The sequence below is a fragment of the Leptonotus elevatus genome, chromosome 15 (assembly GCF_054856555.1).
Source record: "Leptonotus elevatus isolate MCC_2025b chromosome 15, RoL_Lele_1.0, whole genome shotgun sequence".
Classification (NCBI taxonomy): Eukaryota; Metazoa; Chordata; class Actinopteri; order Syngnathiformes; family Syngnathidae; genus Leptonotus; species Leptonotus elevatus.
The window spans coordinates 7,761,943-7,784,235 of NC_141253.1; the positions used below are offsets into that span (position 1 = coordinate 7,761,943).

Sequence of the window (22,293 nt, forward strand, 5' to 3'; positions counted from 1 at the left end):
TAGTCGGAATATATATATATATATATATATATATACCTTATGAGCAAAAGTATTGGGACACCTGCTCGTTCTTCCTCCTTAAGCACACAGATTAGCTCGTGATTAATTGAAGCTCAATGTTATAAGCCTATACTTAACAAAATTAGGTCATATGCAACTCTAGAAATCGCAATTAACCTAGTCAGCAACCTCAAAACTTAAAACTGTGGCTTCGTCTAACTTGAAATGGAAGACACTTTGATCAACACTGATAAACACGATAAGTGACTTCAACGGATGGGCAGGTGTGATCGGATAGACATAAGGAACATATTAATATTTTTTTAAATATTTATTTGCAAGAGAGGTAGATTATTATTATTATTATTATTATGTAATCAAATCAAAATGGTGTATTTTTGGGGAACAGGTGAGGTCGAATGGGTGCACGCGTTGGACATCAAAGTCAAATGGGTTGTCATGTCTGGCGGGGAGAGTGACATGTTATGTCACGCTTTAAGTCCTTGCTGCAGGCGCTGCTCAGACCATCTAACCTCTAAATCCAATCGCTCAACTCAAAACAGAGGGAGCTCACGGGCCGAGTGAGAACCTCCTTGTTTTGGACCAGACCCTGAAAAAGTGGATTTGCACCATTGAACTTTACACAGGAGAAATGTGTTGTTTTTGAACTCCTATTCACCGCATGAGACAACAACCAAAACTAACCATTAAAAATTGCCCCAGAATGGAATAATTCTTGAGAGCCATGCCTCAACTGCTCTTACTACGTTTGGACTGGTATTGTTCCACTTGAGTCATGTAAATGGCTGTAATCTGCCAAATTTGCACTCATACATGATTTCAAAATTAGGGTGACTACATCCTAAAAATAAAAAAACTTGGGATACTGCAATTTTGCTAAAAATCAAATATAGGCCTACAATAATTCTCACCACGAACTACTGTATTTATAACAAATTGAATTGCTAGTCAATCTGGTGACCGATTGCTGTGTTAATATTTTAGCTAATCCTGAAGGCTATCTTGGTTGACAGCTCAACAGCGCTAAACAAATAATGCACTCACCATTATCCAACCTTTTTTGCTATGCCTCGACAGCTATTGAAAGCTGGCTTTACCGTTTACCGTTTACCTTGCACTGGTCCCACATTGTAACATTAGAAACAAGCACGGCAGAAAAGCTCAGCTAGTGTTGGGTCTGACCGGCGATCGCACCATTAAGCTAGGTTTCCCATGATTCTTAGACACAGAAGTAGGAAGTAGTTCTAGTTCTAGTATGACGAAAAACACCTGCTACTATTGCTAAAAATACACAAGATCTAAGCAACGTTGATTCCTTATCATTTAGCAAACATATGTAGAAACACTAGTAGATGGGATTTTCTCATGTTCTGCAACTGAGGCAAAATGGCTCAGAAATGTTATAAAGTGGGATAACTTTGCTTCAAATGTGTAATTAACTTTCTGAAATTTCTGACACATGAAATTTGTTCGATTATCAGGCGTCCATTCAGGACTATGGTGTACATTTTAGGACATCCGATTCCTCAGGTGTCAACAATCAGGTGTCAGATATGAGATAAAAAAAAAAAGCAGGTTTCAGGAACATGGCTGTCATTTTTTTTTTTTATTACAGCTTCCAAATTCGGACTTAAAAGTTAGCAAGTGTCATGAAATAGCATCAGGTCCTAATCTGTCAAATTATACCTTCAGACAACTCTGATGCAGGCAAAACTAGCTAGCTAATCAATGAAGGTATTATGGTTTGGAAGTGTGTTAAATTCTCGTTCACTGACCTATGGTTAACTGTGTGGCCAACCATAACATTTATATTACGTTTGCATTTTAAATTGTTGAAGTGGCCTAGTGAAATTTGCACAAAGCTGTGCTTGGCTAGCTGAGAAGCTAAATGGCTAGTCTGGAGTTGTTTTTCTGTTGTCATTTTGCCAGAGGCTATTTTGTCAGAGGCAGTTTCATCTGATGCAGTTTTTGTCTGAGGCCGAGTTGCCTGATAGTCGATGGTGTAATTCAATAGGCTTGACAGGAAAACAAAACCTATTTGCTTAAAGTCCGATGGTGCAATTCCATCAAACATGACAACCTTTTTTCCTGACAATGTTTAAATTGATGTCTGATACCTGACACGGTTGTTCCATAAACTTGACAGATGTGTTCTTGAGACCTGTTGCTTTTTCATTTCACATCTGATGGCTGACTCTGACAACTGAGAATGTCCTAAAATGTCCGCCACAGTTCAATTTGAAACCTTTGAAATCTGACAATAAACTGACAATAAACATAAGAACCAAATTAACTGTTTGTAATTAGGTCAATTGTGTGTCATTATCTAGTACACGACAATGTAAAAAGTGTCAGTGAAGCATCCCTACTACTACTACCCTAAAGAACTCTACAGGCTACCTAGCTTCGGTGACGCTACAGATAGCTACAGGTGCCTTGAATAAGTCAGAAATGTTGGCAACCAGCCAGATTTGACAGTTGCTGCCGGTGGAAGAGTTTTCTGTCAGACTGTCAAAATCAGCCTAAGGGCAGCCATTCTCCTAGCCGCTGAGGGAAGCAACCGAACGTTGCTGGCACCGGCGTTAATGCTTTGAAGACCATCTGGAGGAGGCTTACGAAGGGAAGAAGACCAAGCGGAAAGAACTGCTCGCTGACTGCTGCAAAGATTGAAGGCGATATATAAAGGTACTTTTTACAGGCATTTGCCGAGAACTGTGTCAAGGTTTGAGAGGGGGACTGTGAAGGACCCGAGTGCTTGATGCAGGTGAGCATTAATAATATAAATATATAAATGTATTTGTCCAAAATAGGAAAACAGGGAATGTAGAATACTCAAAAATACTTAAGTACAAAATACAAGATTCAAAATAACATAGAAACACTAGGACCAAGACAAAAAGAAACCAGGGAACTAAAGCCCCATCCAGACGGAAGCAAAGCCGGCTTTGTTCCTCAAACAAATCTCGTACACACAGAAGCACTTCAAGACTTGCGTGTGTCCAAAAGAAGACGCTGAGGATGTTTAACGACTGTAATGTATATGCCAAGTCTGGAGTGGCGCTGTAGCGCAGCCACAGGGAGTTAACAAAAAGAGTAGAAGAAGAATCTGCGAAGAAGACGAACACCTTTTTTTCCCGAACTTTATTGCAATCGACTAAACAAACATGGCTTTGCATGTATCAAAACAACATGAAAAAGGCGAACACAGGAGAAGTGACAATGGCGGGTGACAGACGCGTTTTGAAATCTTTCTACTTTGGAGCCTGGCTTCAAAAGTGATCGGTTTCAAGCTCAGAAACCGCGCCATCGTGTGGACAAACGGCCTGAACGGTACGAAACTTTTGAGGATACATTGAAACTGGCTTTCGTGTGGACGGGGCCTAAACGCAAGCTAATTAACGAGACAACGAGAAACACCTGGACAACCATACTGTGAGTTTCTGAGGGCGCTGATTGGTAGAAACAAGGGACCGGGCTGACGAGAACAGGTGGAAACAAAAACATAACAAGACGTGAAAAATTTCATACAAGGAGTACCTGACGAACCAAAATTTAATCTAATCAAAACAATACAGATCATGACATATTGAGTGTTACACTTCAATTGCGAAGAACCACACAAAAAAAAAGAACAGAGGAAGAGGTCGAGAGATAATTCTAGAAGCATGTGGAATAGTGAAGGCCACACAAAATGAGTCAAGGACTGATCAACCATGGCTGGGTTACTTAGCTGAGGGTGTGTATTGTTGTCAGAAGTGATTCACTCATCACTCACAATAAAGTCATGGACACACCGTAGGAGAGGCGTTGAACTGCCGTAACATTTTGTCACAATGATTGAGTAGGAAAACATACAAAAAAAAGAACGCAATGATTATTTTCCAGAAATATTAGATAATGTACTGTACTTATTTCTTTTTGTTTATAGCTTTAAAAACAGTATAAACCTTACCAAAATCTTAGCTGGATGTTCAACAACAAGATTACACATGGAACAAAAAAGGATGTCAAAAACTGTGTCACTCTTATCTATTGACTGCCTTATTCTTTGTTTTCCCCGTTAATCCTTTAAAACTTCCTGTTTCCCCCCTCTCGGTCTATGGTGTAGCGGTCACCCATTTTAATCCTATCGCCACCCATTTTAATCTCACTGCAGAGCAGGTATACCCCTCTTTTTTCCTGACCTCAATAGGGTTCTGACCTTTTTTCTGGTTCAGTATTCTATTGTAAATCCATGTGTACACATTACGTTTGTCTAATCTTGTGACCTTTTTCTCACCTGCCAAATTTGACTATGTTTCTCTGACCTTACTGCACCCTGTACATGGTCTATATTGGGACCTCTGCGGCAGAACACCCTATTTTTGGGACTGAGCTGTACACGCAATTGAAACAGTCATGCAAAATATAACTGTCATTTGTGCACTTTATAAACACTTTTACAAGCGTTACCAATTTAAACACTGCAAAAGAAAAAGGAAACCCTTGACTCTAACTTTTGTAAAAAAGTGACAATGACTATGTTTACATGCAGTCAATAACTTTATGATTTGGGTTTTGAAAGGCCATGTAAACACACAAAAACACAAATATGCTCTTATCCTTCTTATTCAGAGTTTTAAAAAAGCAGATAAGACCCCTGTTCTAAACATATTTGGTCATATAAGCGCAATCGGGGTACCTTCTTTGAACGGAACCTTGGTTTGTGTTCTGTGCATGCTCATTCGCAAGGAATATTGGGGCGCGTTTGGAAATACGGTCCGACCGTGCACTGTTTCACTCTGACCGTTGTGTTGCTCAAACTTGCCGTTCAGAAATTCAGAGTGCGCCAAAGAAGGAGTGCCGGTGCACGCACTAGGCTCAGATTAAGGACATAGGAGATGGAAACAGTATACTAGCAAAATGGGAAAGTTGTGGCCAGATGTGGGATATAAATGTTTTCGTTCACCATTTGTGGTTACTGTGGATAATTTTCAAGTTGGTATATTATGTTTTTTGGGGGGGGGAATTGCGGTTTAGTGGCGCAAGGTCTGGGCCTTTTCTTAAGATGGTGGTTATTAGGCTGGTTAACATTAGTCAGGTTTCCATCCATTTGTTTCAAAAAATATATAAGCTAATTTACTGAAAATGCACAAAACGGACATGCGACTTATGCCCGTTTACATCTGTTCTTCTTTTGCGAATATTGAGAGGGGACTCCGCTGCTGTAGGTGGCGGTATACACAATAGAGATGTGATCTACCAGTAATTTAAAAGAAGAAGAACTTGAAGTGACTGCGCCGTGCGATGACGTCGTATGAGTTATCTTTTGTAAGTCTTGATAAACCGGAGCGTTTCTTTGCTGTTTTCCATTCAAAATAGCATTATTATTTGCTTCTTTAATTAATTCCATAGTGATTTCTGATTTGTCTTCAGCCCAAACATACCTTACTTTATCGTCCGACATTGCTTTGGGACTACAAACGTGCGTGTGACGTAATATCCGGTTTAAAACGTGCGACGTGTATCCAGTATTTTCCTTTTTTTGGTACGCTTCAAAATCCACCCCTTATAAGCGTAGGGCCCTTCTTCGAATTTCTAGCGTTTCCATTTAGTTTTATTATCGCATTTCTTGAAAATTCAGAAGCCGGTATTTTGGCCCAACCCGAATATTGACTGCATGTAAACATAGTCTGCGAGCAGCCAGTAAAACTAAAGCCAGTACCAATTTAGAGGTTCCACTGTTTCCTATAACAGTTTGCTTGTCTTGGCGCCAACTGCTGAGTTCCCCGTCATCCATCTCTGTGCGAGTCCTCTTGCTTTATAGCGACTGTGTTGACCTTTCCACCTGCCATCCTAATTCTTCCATGGCTCATTTCCCTCTCCAGTGTCAGGGCTCATGACCAGATGAAACTTGAAGGCGCGTATGAGGATAAACTTCAAGGTCAGAGCGCTTATGCGATGCACATCTGCGCATTTGATCGCAGCATAGGTCAGTAGAGAAGAACCGCACACAGATCTTATATGATCAAAGACAAGTCGGATGGTTGGATGGTTCAGTCATGTACGGCATTTGCGTTCCAGGCTTTATATGAAGTGACGTCTCCAACACCTGCACATGATTTCTACACTTCCTAAGAAACTGTGAAATTCAATTTGAGGTCATTTTATGAGTATTTGCAGATTACTTGTAAATGAACAGCCAGCCTAACACAACTATTTGGACAACTCAGCTTTGCATAGAATCCCTGAAACAGTTGAGCCACAAGTAAACACACACTTTTAATTGCTTAATCCGTCTCACTGGTTTGCTTTGCAGCCGTAACTTTAAAATGACTTTTTACCTTCTAAATGCTTTTGTAACGATCATATATATATATAAAAAAAACTAAACAACAACGTTCAGATTTTACGCTCGTTTACTCCAGAATGGTATTTTGTGAAAATCAGGAGTCATTAGATTTTCATTGTGTATTCAAATTCACATTTAAACATTTTGTTGTGCATGTGTTTGGAGAAAAAGTTTACTCGGAGAGACAAAAAACGAAAATGATATATGTTTCAGATTGATCAGTTGACTACAAGGTACAACCACTGTTCGTTAGACCAACAAACTGAGAAGCACAGTTGTTTTTGGAAGATGATTCAGCAGATTTTTTATTTTTTTTATTTTTTATTTTGACATAATTTCAAGGTAAGGACGGTACAATATCAAGTCCAAGTTGTTCATTCACAATTTACGATTTATCAAGTTTATAGATAGAGTACTTAGTTTTGACTACAATGCATGTCTCATAAGTCAGACAAAACTTTAGAATTTGAACTACCATCATGTGCGCTTTGTAGGTAATTGCTTCTGCAAACATCAGCAAAACATAAAGTGAGTCACTTGTTACACCAGCTCATGTGTATCTGATGTATCTAACAGGGAAAAGAAAATGCTTATATTGACACGGGCCTGTGGTCTCGGCTCATGCTGACGTTAGTGTTATGCTAACCAGATGTATTATTTGCACTTTAGCACATTGTGCAACGCATTTAAAAAATTTTTTATTTCATATATATATATATATATATATATATATATATATATATATATATATATATATATATATATATATATATATATAGATACTATAATCCAATTTGAAGAAAGTATGGCCATCTGATTGTCGTCATAGCAACCAAGTCACAAAGCAAAAGGATTAGTCGGCAAAGGCCTAACCTTCGGCTCATTCTTCTCCTGCTGAGTGGAAGATATTTGACAAATGAAAATACGTGCCCTGAACATATTTAATTCAGGATGCACTTGAGCTCAGCCCATCATGATTATGATAATGCATATTAATCTCGGTTTCCAGATGAATATTTTGCGTATCAATGTGCTATTAGTAGAGCACGTCATGTCATTTTGGGATTAGTTTACTATTAGACACACAAACACCCAGGAAATCATATAAATAGCTAATATTAATGGTATGCACACCTGCAGTGTCAGCTGGTCCATTGGCATTGTGAAGTCTCATATTTCAATGAGCCACTCGAGTCAGCACATACTTCATTTCTCAGGATTTTTCTATTTTTTGTTTTGCACAGGCTGAGGATTACCGGCTCGGCGGGATCGCTCCCCTGTCGAGATAGCTGGCCTGAAATGATCACATACACGGTTTCCTTTTTGGAATCCCCATTCCAACATTTCTCTATCACCAGCAGGCTGTGTCAGCCCTTCTCCAAAATATTCAGCCATTTTCCTTTGTGACTTATAACTGTTTTCTTATATACAGTTCATCATCTTTCCCTGCATTATTCCCAACGCTTTGTACGGCATTATCTGAATCTGCAGCTACTTTCCGTGGCTTTTGTCTTTTATCTTTTTATTCACCAAACAACCCCATTCATCAAGTAAACAAACCCACGATTTATTTATACAAATACACACAAAACCATTCATGTCAAGTACCCACTCATCATTCATTCATTTGTTAACTGTCCACAAATCAAGTCAAATTACCCAGAAGTCTGATATCATCCTGTCATTCATTGGACTACGCACATATTCATCCATCCATCATTCATTCATGAAACTACCTACAATATAATCAGTTTTTTTGAATAATTAATGTATTCATTGAATAATCTGCAAAACCATCCATTGTTTGAGCTAGCCACTATCCGTCAAACTACTTATGAATCATCCATCCATCCTGCCAACCACCTTGCCACCCATTTAACTACCGACAAATCTCTCCTCGTTAAGCACCAACACAACAATCATTAATTAATTGAACGATCCCACCAAACTCCATCCAAACTACCCTGCAATCAACGATCATGCAGTCTTTCGCGACACCTCACAAATCTATCCGGTTAGACACCGTACCAAACGGAACATCCATCCATTCTTTCGGTAAACAAAGCACATACTTTATCCATTCATTTACCCAATCAGCTGTCATCACATCATTAAGTTATCCACACATCCAATCATTCATTCATCCCGATGTCTAGCCATCCATTCTTCCAAAATCCTAATTACTATCAATAACTATCAGCGTATCATTTGTTTATCACATTACTGCTGCATTTATATATCCACTTACACTTCTATCCATCACGCCAAGGGAGGAAAGTTGCAAACATGTTTTACTGCCCAGTGAGCTTTTACATTGCAAACGAGAACATTCAGATTCAAATTTGTCACCTCAGTCATTCATTCCTGGCAAAAAAACAAAAAAAACCACAATACACCATTCTGTAATTAGTGCACTTGGTGTCTAACCCTGCTAACAAAATAGGAATTAGAAATTTTGTCAGAAATGTTTTAAATCCAAAAAGGTCCGTTCCATTTTTTTTTTTTAAACAATTTCTAACAAATCAATGAAAGGAAAATTAATGTTCACATAATTTTTTTTGTATTTATTCTGCTCTCATTTTAAGTTTACCGAATGATGGAGAGTGCTCAATGTAATATCAAGTGGCTTTTACTTTAGATTTCTAATTATACAGGCATCTGAGCGAGCCAGCTTTTCCAATGTGCAATCAGTCTTCATTTCTTAAATTGTTTGGAAAAATGGTGCGCTATAAACGTCGCTTGCCATTACGATTATTGAGACGAGGGAGAATAAAACCTCCCTCGAAGTACTGCAATAGAGCTACATAATAGGGTTGCTTATATGTAACAGAACAAGTCTTGCTTTAATAGCCTGTGTTGCACACACATCTAGTTAGCCAATTTCAATATGTATTTTAAAGTGTCTAGTTTGCCAATACTGGGGTTTCCATCCAACCATTTTATTAACATTTTTAAGAAATGCAAAAATAAAACAGAATGGAAACGCTAGAAATTTGAAAAAGGGCCCAAAATTCACCCAAAAAATGTTACACTTCAAGGGGGTCGATTTTGAAGCGTAACAAAAAAAGGAAATGTGAATTTTGGTTATGGAAACAAGACCGGATACATGTCACACGTTTTGACTGGAGATGTATTTCTGTATTCACAAAGCAATGGTGGACAATAAAGTATGTTTGGAGGGGACGACAAAACAAAATTGTTTTGGAATTAATTAAAGAAGCAAATATTGATGCAATTTTAGATGGAAAACAGAAAAGAAACGCTACGGTTTATTAAGAAATTACAAAAGGATGTCACCGCACGGCGCAGTCGCTTCCTGGTCTTCTTCTTTTAAGTTACTGGTAGATCACATCTCTCTGGTCGATACCGCCACCTACAGCGGCGGAGTCCCCTGTCAATAGTCGCGAAAGAAAAACAGATGGAAACGGGCATAAGTCGCATGTCCGTTTTGTGCATTTTCAGTAAATTAGCTTACATTTTTTTGAAACAATTGGATGGAAACCTGACTAATGTTAACCAGCCTAATAACCACCATCTTAAGAATACGTCTGTTTTGCGCATTTTAATTAAATTCGCTTAAAAAAAAAAGACTAGTGACATGACAATAATAATAATTTTAATGTTTTAATAACCAAAAACAGCAAAACTTTTCTGTCTCTCCAGATAGTAAATGTGTGTTTCGGCTGAGATGGCAACAGTTCAATGAAGAGAGAAAAAGTTAATTAATTCATCGTCCTCACCTTCAGTCTGGTTCAATACCCAGTTGGGTATTGTAATGCATTCTCTTTGCACTTTTAATTGTCCAGATTTTCTAATTTGCGCAAGAAACAAAATAAAACTTTACGAGTGCTGTGGTGGGATCATTGAACTGCTCATTGGACCACTGTGGCGGTAATCATCTTCTCCTCAGTTGCTATATGCTATAATTAACCTACTAAAGGAAGCTACAGACAGCCACTAGAAAAAGATGGATGATGCACCCGTTGTGTTTTGGACTATTTAAGGGAGGCGACATAACAACATGGCAAAATGATGGGGAGAATAAAAGCCAGACAGACAGACAACTGCTTGTGTTCAGTCTACCAAAGTTGATTGTCTGACACGCACAGGGGACACGGTTAGGGGGTGTCAATGGGGACAAGTCCAATTACAGTATGGAACAGGTGTTCCTTGTAGAAAAAATATATATAAGCAGAGACTTTGCTGATATTAATATTGTTGCTGGAATGGGATCGGCAGTAACACCATAAAGGCTTAATGAATATATCTGAATAACTAAGCTGCATCTCACTTGCTTTCTCAAGATAGAAAAATGCGATAAGACGGAAAAGTGAAACATCATCAAACTGAGTTGTCCCCTCTGCACTACGGTGAAAATGACACTCTATAATTATATTTTCTTTGCTATGCCTGGGGATGGACTATCTTTGCCACAATCATGCAAGTTGTATTACTGTTAAAAACAAATAGTGTCTTCATTCATCAATGTGTTTTCACTGTATTATTAAATCAAATCATTGCTGTCCAAGTGAAAGTATGCATGCACACTTGTGAGATATATTTTTTTCTGTTCTTTAACCTCAACATGAAGAACAGTCATTTTTGTTGGACAACCTACTCTTAAAAGCTATATTTGACCCCACTTAGCTTTAAGGTTAGTACCCATTATTTTCGTCACTGACATTCATGAATAGTAATAATAATAAAAAAGCTTTTTCTTGTAACCCCAAAACATGTCCATTTTCTATTAATGCATCACAGGGCATTGTAATTCTGTTAAAATTTCAGCCAGACTACAACCCTGGATCTCTACAGACAAAAGAAAGCAGCATTAGTGTACCAGCTCTATTCACTGCAATTTGATCAAACCCAACGTGTGTGTACCAAGATTAATTTTGAAGATCTCATTATTATCATTTAAAATGTTATACTATAAAATTCTGATTATTATATGTAAGGGGTGTTCCAAAAAAAAAAAAAAAAAGCACATTCGAACCACAAGAGTTTTTTGTTTAAAAGATGTGAGTGCATCAAATCGAACTAAATCATTCCACTTTTAAATATATTGAGCTACGTATTGAATTTTTTTTATTGGAGGCACATATCTTAGAAGGAAATGGTAAATTTGGAAGCTCATTCAAATATTTTATGCAAAATAACACCCAAAAAGTTATTGCATCATACCCTCTCGAACTAATGTCAAATCAAATCATAATTCCACTAATATATATATATATATAGCAAATACACATCATACTACTACAATAGTTTTGAGAAAATTGATGACATGCTGAGTCAGTAACTGCCTCGTCAAACACAGCCAGCCTCCAACCTTGGTCAAGGCCCCTAAGAGCCTGATGTTGATGTACAAAACAAGTTAAGAGTCAAACACTTCCAAAAGCCTTTCACATCAATAAGAGAAGCTTCCCGGCTCGATGGTGAGTTGTGAATGTGCAACCTTGATAAACATTTAGAAGTTTTAAAAGCATCAACACTTACAAAGACTGTCCATAAACATAAAAGATAAGCACATACTCGAAAAGGTACATAAGCATCCATAAACAACGCTGGGAAATCACCTCTATTACACAAATTTAAAGTGTCATCATTTGACAAAAGCTTTAACATGACTTCCAGGAAATTTCTGTTCCAGGATGGAAATCTGTACATATATGTGCTGGATAGACAGCGAGATGACATGTAATTATTCAGGCAAGAAGCGTGACGTCCTTATTGATCTGTGAGGCTGTGCGGGGACTGTCTCTATTTATCCTGTCTGTGTTATGAGACACAGAAGCACTCAAGTCCACTATTATAGACCTGGAAACAAACTACACTACAGTATATGGACATCGAGTAATTGGTTGTTTGGGCACACTTCTCCATCAATCAAATGATAATGGAGGCGTTTGTGTATAATCCCTTTGTTTTCCCTGAATATTGGTTTGTTTGGGACAATTGCATATTTCCAACATTGCGGTACGATTTTGCGGAAGGCCTTTTTACACTTCAACATGGCTGCGTGCCAGTGAATAAAACAAGTACCATAACTGAATGCTTGATTAAGTTTGCTGCGGAAGAACTGGGGAATCCCGAGCTCTGCTATTGAACAACTTTAGGATGAACTGGACTATAAATTTGATCCATCATCAGTGACATCTGCTCTCACACATTTTCTCCGAGATGGACAATTTAAAATTCTTCAATTTTAATTATTATAGGTGGAATAACCCTGTGTATCTATTTATTTATTTTTTTTACAATCCTAGTCACCGCCCCTCTACCTGATCAGAATTTCATTCCACTAGGGCTCTCATTAGGATTTTAAATGACTTGATTAAGCTAACTGGTTTGCACAACAACAACACCCCCAAACCCCCCCCCCCACCCACCTTACCCCTCCTCCACACACACACACACACACACACACACACACACACACACACACACACACACACACACACACACACACACACACACACACACACACACATACACACAGATCTGTAATAACTGACTGGCTGCAGATTTCCTCCAGGGCAACGAGGAACATGTCATCATTATCAGAACCAAAAAGAGGGCAGAAGATGGCCTGCATGCACACACACGACTCACAGGGGATCACATCACACAGAGGGACGAGAACAGGCTCTGTCATGAGCGATCAGACAAATGATGGTGATTGTATCTGATCTGGGCATGTTTAAGTTGATATATTTAATCATTTGACACTTGTGCCTTTAAGCGTTGAAGTCATGCATGTCAATTACAGTATGTGTAGTGTTTCGATACAGGCGGCCCTCAATTAATGATGGAGTTCCATTCCTTTGGCGATGGGTGTAACCTAAATTTGTCAGAGGGGTAGTCAATCATCAACCCAATGTTTCCCCAACCTTTATCAAGCACTTCACACACAAGGTATTGTGTCATTAAACTCAACTTTCGATATTTACACAATACATGTTTGGGAATACAAGCAAATTGCTGCAGCAGGAGTGAATCAAAAACATTCTTTCAATTTCACTTCAGACTGTGCGCAAGGTGCATTCAGTTAAACATGTCATCTAAAAAAACAAGACAACAAACACTAGTACAGCCACATTTTACTCACTCATCACTTTCAGAAAGAAATTTGCGCTCACACTGCCGTGTCTGAATGTAGCATAAGGGCTCTAAATAGCATCATTATTTAATAGCGACTCCAGTGTAGTGCCTAAGCAACCCTCGAGGGCCTCACACGGGGCACCAAATAAATCTGTTCTTTGTGTGGTCCAATTTATGCTACACCTCTTATGCTAAGATCAATTGTTTGTTAATCCAGTCACTAGATACGTGCGCCAACTTCTTCGCTCAGCATTTGCTCCTGCTCCTATTATTATTATTAAGATTCCTGGCCGGTAAAGGAATCTGTTTGTGTTGTATAACCTCTTGGTCCAACAGACCGCAATGATATCGCCACAAATTGTTTTTATTTTCACCATTTAGTGAAATACATTTTTGGGAGGTTTTGTGTCCTTTCTATGCCTATGATTTGATGTAATAAGTACATTTTCAATGCCACGTGGCTGTCGCCGACGAGACCCAAAGTTAAATTGCAAAATTGTTGCTTTAAAACGCGCTGCCTGGAACGCAACCACGCAGACTGCATTGACTATAATAGGGAAACGCTTTGCTTGGGAACGCTCCAACCGCAATCGGTCCGCATGTAGTAATACACAGTGGTGGCCTCCGCTGCTGTTATTGTTTCAGGGGTTTGCAAATTTTTGGGTCAACTTTATAACCGCCTCACATACCAACTATCTGGGTAAAAGCAGTGAAAAGCCAGCTTACATGGCAAGTGTGTATATGTGGTATAGGCTTAAGTGTTTAAGGCAGGTGTTTTTCAGGTGTGTGTTTGTTTGTCTGTTTGTGTGTGTGTGTGTTTGTGTGTCAAATGAGAACTCCCAAGTGGCCGCTCTGCTGTCTGTCACGGTGATGCAGCGTGACAGCACATCTTCCTAGGCCGAGCCCAGCCAAGAACCTTTCTCTCTCGTTCACTTAATGCTTCTTTCTTTCTTCTATCTTCTTGCTTTTTCCTCCCCTCTTTGTACTCCCATTCCCATTCTTCTCATCTGTCATTTGGACGCCGCTTTTTCTCACTTTACCTTGCTTTGTCCGTTCAAAGGTATTCAACCCTCATGCATAATGAGAGAGGAAACACAGGAGGAGGAAAGCCATTTGTTTGCTTCCTGTGTCTTTGTCACACAATGTCAACAAATATAAAAGGACAGTTCTGGTGAAAGACGCTGAAGACGGCGAAGACGCCAATACGTGACATGAGCTAAATGCTGAAATCTACCACAAGAGACACAGTGATATGATATGAGTTATGGAGGTAAAAATTGAAAGTTACAGCATAAGAATGAGTTCAATCATATATTTAAGATAGGTTTGAAGCAGCAGTGATTGTAGAGTAGCTGTTCTGCAACTGGAAAATGTTGTTTTGATTCCAATTTTTTTTTTTTTTAATCATCACAATTGCTTGGCTGCCTTTTGGCACCCTGATCGCATGAAGATAAACAGTTGTTTGCATGAAACAGCACACAATTGACAACAGATAAAATGTTTTGACCATTTGTTTATATGGTAACTGAAAATTTAAATGAATGAAAAATGTGTCAATAAATGGTAGTTTTTTTTTCAAATGTCTTTTGCGCAAATGGTGGAAGTGCACTTCCGAGTTTACAGAGGATGAAAAAACCCATCTTGTGACTTTTGATTATGGGCTTGGGGTTGATGGTTCCATGGAGACTCAACTAAACAGAGAAAAAGAAAAGAAAAAAGGAGAGAGATAGAGTGAGAAATGTCTCTAATCAAGGTGGTAAAATGTGCAGTGTAACATTTCTTTGTTTATCCATCCATATTAACTAATCCATTAAAGTTACTTAAGCCAAATAGATTGCTTCTTAATTTTTTATAAATGTCTAAGTGAAATAGTGGAAACATTAAACATTTAAAAAGTTTGTAGGCTAGGGAATGACTCCATTTGGTTTGTGAGCAAAGTAACTGCTTAATTTAAACAACAGAATGAGAGAGAGAGAGAAAAAATACAGGCTCAGTTTTCGCAATGATTGGAATGGAACACCTGAAAATTTTGTGGGAATTGTCTGTTAAACCAGTACTTCCAGCTTTCATGCCAAGTATGTGGGCATGGTTTACTTTATAAATGCAATGCTTGTATTAAATTCAGTTGGATTATACAGTATACTGTAGCTGTTAGGGCTGGATATTGATTCTAATTTCCTCAATGGATTCGATTTTTCCTGATTCGATCTGCTTCAATTCAATCCATATTGATTAATTATGGAACATCAATTCTTCCTAAAGATCAAGTGCTTCTGAAGTCAGGTCGTTCATTAATGTAAGAAAATACTTTTGAATTCATGTGAACAATAACTTACCTTTAAAATTCTATTTTCTTAAGAATTTATGGGAAAAAGGAGACATTAAAATAATTGATTCATGGTTTTATGAATGCATGTTAAACATCGAGTCCCTCAATAAACTTGGTTGTGATCACAATAATATGGAGGAAAAATGAATGTCATCTAGTGCCAGACACATCATTTTATTTCTCTCCGGTTATTTATGTTGAATATTGTTTGAGTATGTGTGTGCTGAAATGATGGGCCGTTTTCTTTTGTAACCAAATGTGTTTACACACTCGCGAATCACATGTAGTTATTAACTGGCATCACATTCCCACGAGGTGCCATAAGTCTGTCATGTGACACCAGATGACTTCAATTATGTGGAGGCCGACATAGCAAGAGCACATTTGAAGAGCTTGCAGGGTTTTGCCCTTCTAATGGCTTTTCTCTTGCCGGGTTGCTAGGATTAGTATGAATGGCTTCATATCAATCAGATTAGCATTTGGATGTTCAAATATAGCCCTATAAGCAGAGGGAATGTAGACACTAAGATACATCTTAAACACAGAACTGGGCTAAACCTTTTTACGTGTTCTATTCGTCAAATTGCACGTATATTGATCATATCTCAGAAATATGGCGTTACCACCTCAACTCGTTATTTGACCATGGACAAGAAACGGCCCTCCCAGATGACCAAAATCGGCACTGCCATACCTCCAAAGCGTGTTTTACTCGACATGATGTTAGCAGTCTGCTAAGACAAAAGCAAGGAAGACAGCACTACATCAAATGGGGAGATACAGTAAGTTAGCATTAGCTTTAAACAGCTAGCATGACCACATTTTGTTGGTCCAGATATTTCCTGCCTCTGTTTCTCTGTCTCTTGGCCATGATGATAGCGGCTGTAAGTGTTTTGAAGCGGGTGATCAAGACTTTTTACAGGGTCTTCCTCACAGCATCAGTCAGAGGCAGAAACAATGAGATAATTTCTCTAAAATTTCGTGCGGTCGCAATCTGTCTTGACTCCAGATGGACATCCATTTTTGATGAAAACAAGCCAATTGGTCGCACGATTGTAGAGAGCTAAGACTTTTACAGTGTAGAAGCGCAAGGGTGAGCCCAGGCCAAAGGCAACCTGCATTTGCACCAGCTTCATCCGGAACCTTGTATTTTCAGTTACGAATCTGAGTAAAAACATAAATCAGTAATTTGGATGCTTTTCTTTTTGGCCTGTTTGACAAGTAAATCTCAGACATTGTACCACTCATTACTCAGGTTTTCATCCAATTGTTTTGAATTTTTTAAGCGAATTTACTGAAAATGCGCAAAACGGACATGCGACTTATGCCCGTTTCCATCTGTAGGTGGCAGTATGCACCATAGAGATATGATCCATCAGTAATTTAAAAGAAGAAGAAGACCAGGACTGACGTTATAAGAGTTTTCTTTTGTAATAATTGATCAACCGTAGCGTTTCTTTGCTGTTTTCTATGCTATTAAATAGCATTAATATTCACTTCTTTAATTAATTCCAGAAAGATTTCTGTTTCGTCGTTCCCCCAAACATACCTTAGTTTATCGTTCGACATTGCTTTGTGACTACAAACGTACATGTGACGTAATATCCGGTCAAAACATGCGACGTGTATCCGGTCTTGCCAGCGGTTATTCCAAGACCTCTTTCTGTAGCCCAAATTCACATTTTCCTTCTTTCGATACGCTTCAAAATCTATCCCCTCTAAGTGTAAAAACTTTTTTTTTTGCGAATTTTGGGCCCTTTTTGGAATTTCTAGCGTTTCCATTCACTTTTATTTTCGAATTTCTTGAAAATTTGAATAAAAATGGGTGGATGGAAACCCAACTATTGAGTGATTGACTTCGATAAACCCCAGTCCAACACTCTAAAAATGGATTGGTTCAAAAAACTACCAATCTAGTAGGTTAAGTTTATATTAGCTTTAAAGAGTTTACCAACATTATTAACCACATGCATATAAATTCAAGGCAAGAACTGAGCACTGGTAAACAACATTATTTAAATGCAAGAAATATTATAAAACAAGGGACAGCTGGGGAATACACAATTCATCACCTATGACAAAGATATTAAATATTGTGTTCATTTAAACACAAAAATAGACATCTTTTCAGGTTACTGCACATGCTTGCAGTAAAACGTTATCCTCTGTTGATTTACCAAGTCTTTTATTATGTCTATGTATTGACTAGTTTGTAGCGCAGCATCAGCACTGTGTTGGCACACTTCCCAAATTTAGACTCACGATAGCATAACTTTATTGAATCATTTTCTGACCTTAACAGTCAGGGACGTGGTAATTAATATTCTTCCAAACATCTGAAAGGTCGCAAAAGTAGCAAGGTTGCTTTCATTGCTATTCCTGCTGTTCGGTCCATGCGGCAAATATGCTGTCAACATCCTAAATAGTTCATTGCGGTATGGCAAGCCAGAAACTACCACGTATTGTGTCACCAGAGCGTCGAGACCAACTCTAGAGTACAGCTTGCTTTTCAAGGGCACTTCAAGACGGCCACTGGGGGTGCCGGCACAGGCAGGCTTCCCGGATCATGGCGCCACCGGTTAAAGATCTTGACAGGTGAAGGGAAGAGAATTGAACTTTCAGACTCAAAACAATTCTTTGAGACAGGGGAGCCACTGCCACGTTATTTACTTTGGAAAACCGAACGGACTCTGTAATTGAAATAGCAAAGTTGTGAATGCACTTTGCTGTTATGTAGGATGAGGGGAAACACTTTGGTTAGCGGCCACGGCTACAGTTAATAAAGACTAATGACCTGACAGGCTTTAAAATAAAATGTTGCGTACAGTTTTATTGGGTTCTATTATTTATAATAGTCATATCATTGTGAGTGCAAGTATATTAAAACAGTCACAAGATAGAGAAACTCTGTTAATGTTTCTTTATACTGATATTACAATATATGCTATATTTTATCATGGAATTTTGGATTAATGCTTTGCATATTCTTCAACTATTTGTCACATTGAACTTATGAGCCGGAGAAATACAACTCTGCATATAATGATATTTTGTCTTATATGATTCATCACCAATCTTGTCGTGCAAATTGATTATATTGAACCACATGACTCACTTATATGGGGATTATGCAAACATAAAGCAGCATTTTATAGATTAAGTTTAGTATTAGAAACTCATAAAGGAATACCAAATGTTTTTTTAGTCTTTCTGACTGAGTGAAAAAATCATCCAAATTATATTGACACACCGCACACAATCTTCTCTTCACCCGCAGCCTTTACAGCTCAGATGTGAAAGTGCACATCCACTGTCGAGTGCACAGCATAGCAAGCATGTGTCCCAAGGGTCGGGCATGAAGGTTAAAGAGGCTGGGAAGAGGAGGGAGGTCACTGTCGCTTATCATTTTGGGTGTCATTTTGTCTGCTTTCTCTGGAGGCTTAACAACACACTCGACGTACAAAATCATATAGATAAGCACACCAGCGTACGCGTGCACATGTGCTTCTGGCAATTAGCCTGAACCAAAATTAAACCAGATATTTATCCCTGCGACAAGGGAGAAAAGTCACTCATTCAGTCGGCAAGGGGTTGTTTTAGTCAAGAGGAGGCAGGAGGTCTCGATTTGAGAGGTGAAGACGTTTGATTGACATTTTAGGAGTGCAGATACAAAATTGTGACCAGGCCCAGACAGATTCAGGCAGGCCTTGCACTGACTAGAGATGGACAACCATTCATTCTCACATTCACACCGTCACTGATACATCAGGACCCCTTGTTTCATTCACCCACCCACCCAACCCAAAAAATAAAAAATAAATTGTTGTTTTTTGTGGCTAATGGTGCACCTTGGGTGTGGTCTTACTTTTCCCGCATCGTCATGTTGGTTTTCTCTGCTTTTTTTTTCGGTCCTCATGTAAAAGCTTCTCCTTCTTCTGTCTTCATCACTCTCTCTCTTGCTCTTACCTGCAGCATCAGCAGCATTTGCCACAATAGGTCAGGTGTTAATGTGATTTGCTTGCTTACATAATCTGCACTCTCCCTAATCTCACAGAGGCACAGGCCAACTCTGTGGACTCAGTCTGCTATTTTGCAGACTCGTCCTCATCTTGTCGGCAGACTGCAATCTCAAGAAAAACCCAAGTTACAAAAAGAGTGGATGCAAACTCTTCCTGCTATTTGTTTAGATGCTTTGTTTTCCTATAGCGTGCTGATATAAAAGTCACAGAGTCGGCATTTCCTGGAGATTTGTCTTTCTTATTTTAATCTTAATGTAGAGGTGTGCAAAATATGGCCCGGAGGCCATTTGCAGCCCACCGTTTATTTTTAGCGGCCTGCGGCACAAACTAAAAATAACTTTAAAACAAATACATTTTCAGCTCAAATAATAACACAATTTCTCTTCAGAACACTGTGGAAAACAAAGATAATTCGGTTTCAGAAGTTAAAATTTCCTCTACTTTCTGCTTAGTGTCAAGGTCCCATTTGTGAACATCTGGTGTGGTCAGCTGACTACATATTACAGGGAGTCCTCGAGTTACGTTCCTACGCTGGTGATGTAACCCGAATTTCGACTTACGTCGGATTTTACCGTCGATATTTACGTCAAAATACTTTGTACAGTAATTTTAAACAACATATTTGTGCAACCTAGAAGAGGCGAAACCAATATTTCATGTTTCGGACGGCAGAGCGGAGCTAATTCAAACTTAAACACGGAAATGTGCTTGATGGACATCTGTTGCTGGAGGTAACAACAACACAACTTTAAATAACTTTAAAATGGCGTGCTTACTGTGGGAAATTAACGGAAAAAAAGTGCTACGGATGAGGCAGGAGCGCCGTAAAGTCGAAACGACGTAGAACTGCCTGTACTCTTGTTTTGGTTCTGAATGTGGAGATGGATTCAGCTGCTGGTCACGGGCCACCCCGAAACCTAAATAAAATCTTGAAGTATTTGCCTGGCACCTGAGAAAGCTTTGTTTGATGTAGTCGTTTTTCAAAATTACTCCATTGTATAAATGATTTATAATTCCTTAATTGATTGAGTGGTTGCACTGTGTTAAGTAATTCAGTAAGTAAATAAAAAAATAAATCAAAGTGGCCCTTGCATTTTTCTCTGAAATTTGGACCCTCTTGCCTTAAAATGACACCTTCAGTGGGTTGAGGCATTCTCTGTGGGCTTCCACTGATAACTGAATAAAGCCCAAGGGTCCTAGTGACTGACAACACTATTTAACACTATTTAACATGCTTCCTGATGAGAAAGCATGTCAATATTGATGTGCTCATATAAACAAGCAATTAATGTACTTTACATTTGAGGCTTGATTTACCTCATGATTGGATGGATATCCTCAGATTAGCCGAGTAACAGAGCTCTTTCACATATATATTATTAATACTAATTAGTATTATGGATATGTATCAATTTATTTGGATACTCCATTCCTCGTATATTCATAGTGTTTCTCCAGTTACAATTGACACAAATGGTACGTTCCAAAAACATGCATGTAAGGTTCAGTGAAGACTAAATCGTGCTGAGGTGTGAGAGTGAATAGTGGTTTGTTATACCTTGTGCTCTGCAATTGGCTGTTTCCGCCTTTAGCCCAAATGTATATGCTCCATAAGGACGTGAGGAATTGGTATAGAAAATGGATGGATGGATATTTTATGTCACTGCCGGTTTAACAGTTCACTGACTTGCAGGCAATGTGGGTCCAGTTCCAACTCAGTGACCGTGTGAATGTCAGCGTGAATGTGCCTGTCTCGATGTGCCCTGTGATTGACTGGCGACCAGTCCAGTGTGTAGTCTGCCTTTCGCCCAAAGTCAGGTGGGATAGGCTGTAGCTCCCTGCAACTTTCAACAGGTTGAGCCATTAAGAAGAGACTTTTTCTTCGATTCACTTTAACTCTTTGATTGACTTTTTAGACTACTTATGCTCGTTAGGGTTGAGGGTGAGAACGTTTTTTTTTTTACCAACAACCATTCATGGAGAAAACCGAGAAAAAAGCACGGGAGCTGTCATCATGTTCTTGCTATTTGCTTGTAACAACTTATGTACTAGAAAATTGTTGCAATGTGTATTTTAATGAGAAAAAATAGGCTAGTTAGCTAACTGCACGTTGTAGTGGCAGAAATGGGCATAGTGATTATAAATAAGTAACTGGCAGTCATGCGAGATAGCTCCTGGTGGACCAAAGAGACCCCCCCCCCCAAAAAAAAATCAACACAAGCAAAATGGTGACAAACACAATAGCATGATGATTGAGTACTACGCAAGTATGCATTGCTAAGTCTTTGTACATGCTTTTAGCAATTATCTGTAAACACGCATGTGTGGTATTTACAAACAAATCTCTGAATTCACTTTGCAGGGTAGAAACATGAAGCTTGAACAAAATAGACAAAACTAAATGACAATCAAAACGAACGACAGTCCAGAGAAGCATGGACTCGATTGTTTGAAGACATATTGAACTGACTACACATAGCCTTGTGATG

The 22,293-nt window shown here is 38.7% G+C and overlaps 1 protein-coding gene across 3 annotated transcripts in view; it reads right to left on the bottom strand.

Moving 5' to 3' along the window:
• The window catches only part of grin3a (glutamate receptor, ionotropic, N-methyl-D-aspartate 3A), a 96,136-nt gene that overhangs the window by 45,151 nt on the left and 28,692 nt on the right, over nucleotides 1-22,293 (bottom strand). For 2 of the 3 annotated variants that reach the window (XM_086097575.1, XM_086097573.1), the window contains one exon: nucleotides 9,637-9,743. The exons of the other annotated variant lie outside the window; for it this stretch is intronic. The gene's annotated coding sequence lies outside the window, so the exon portion shown is untranslated. The remainder of the gene's footprint in view (nucleotides 1-9,636; nucleotides 9,744-22,293) is intronic. 3 annotated transcript variants of the gene reach the window in all.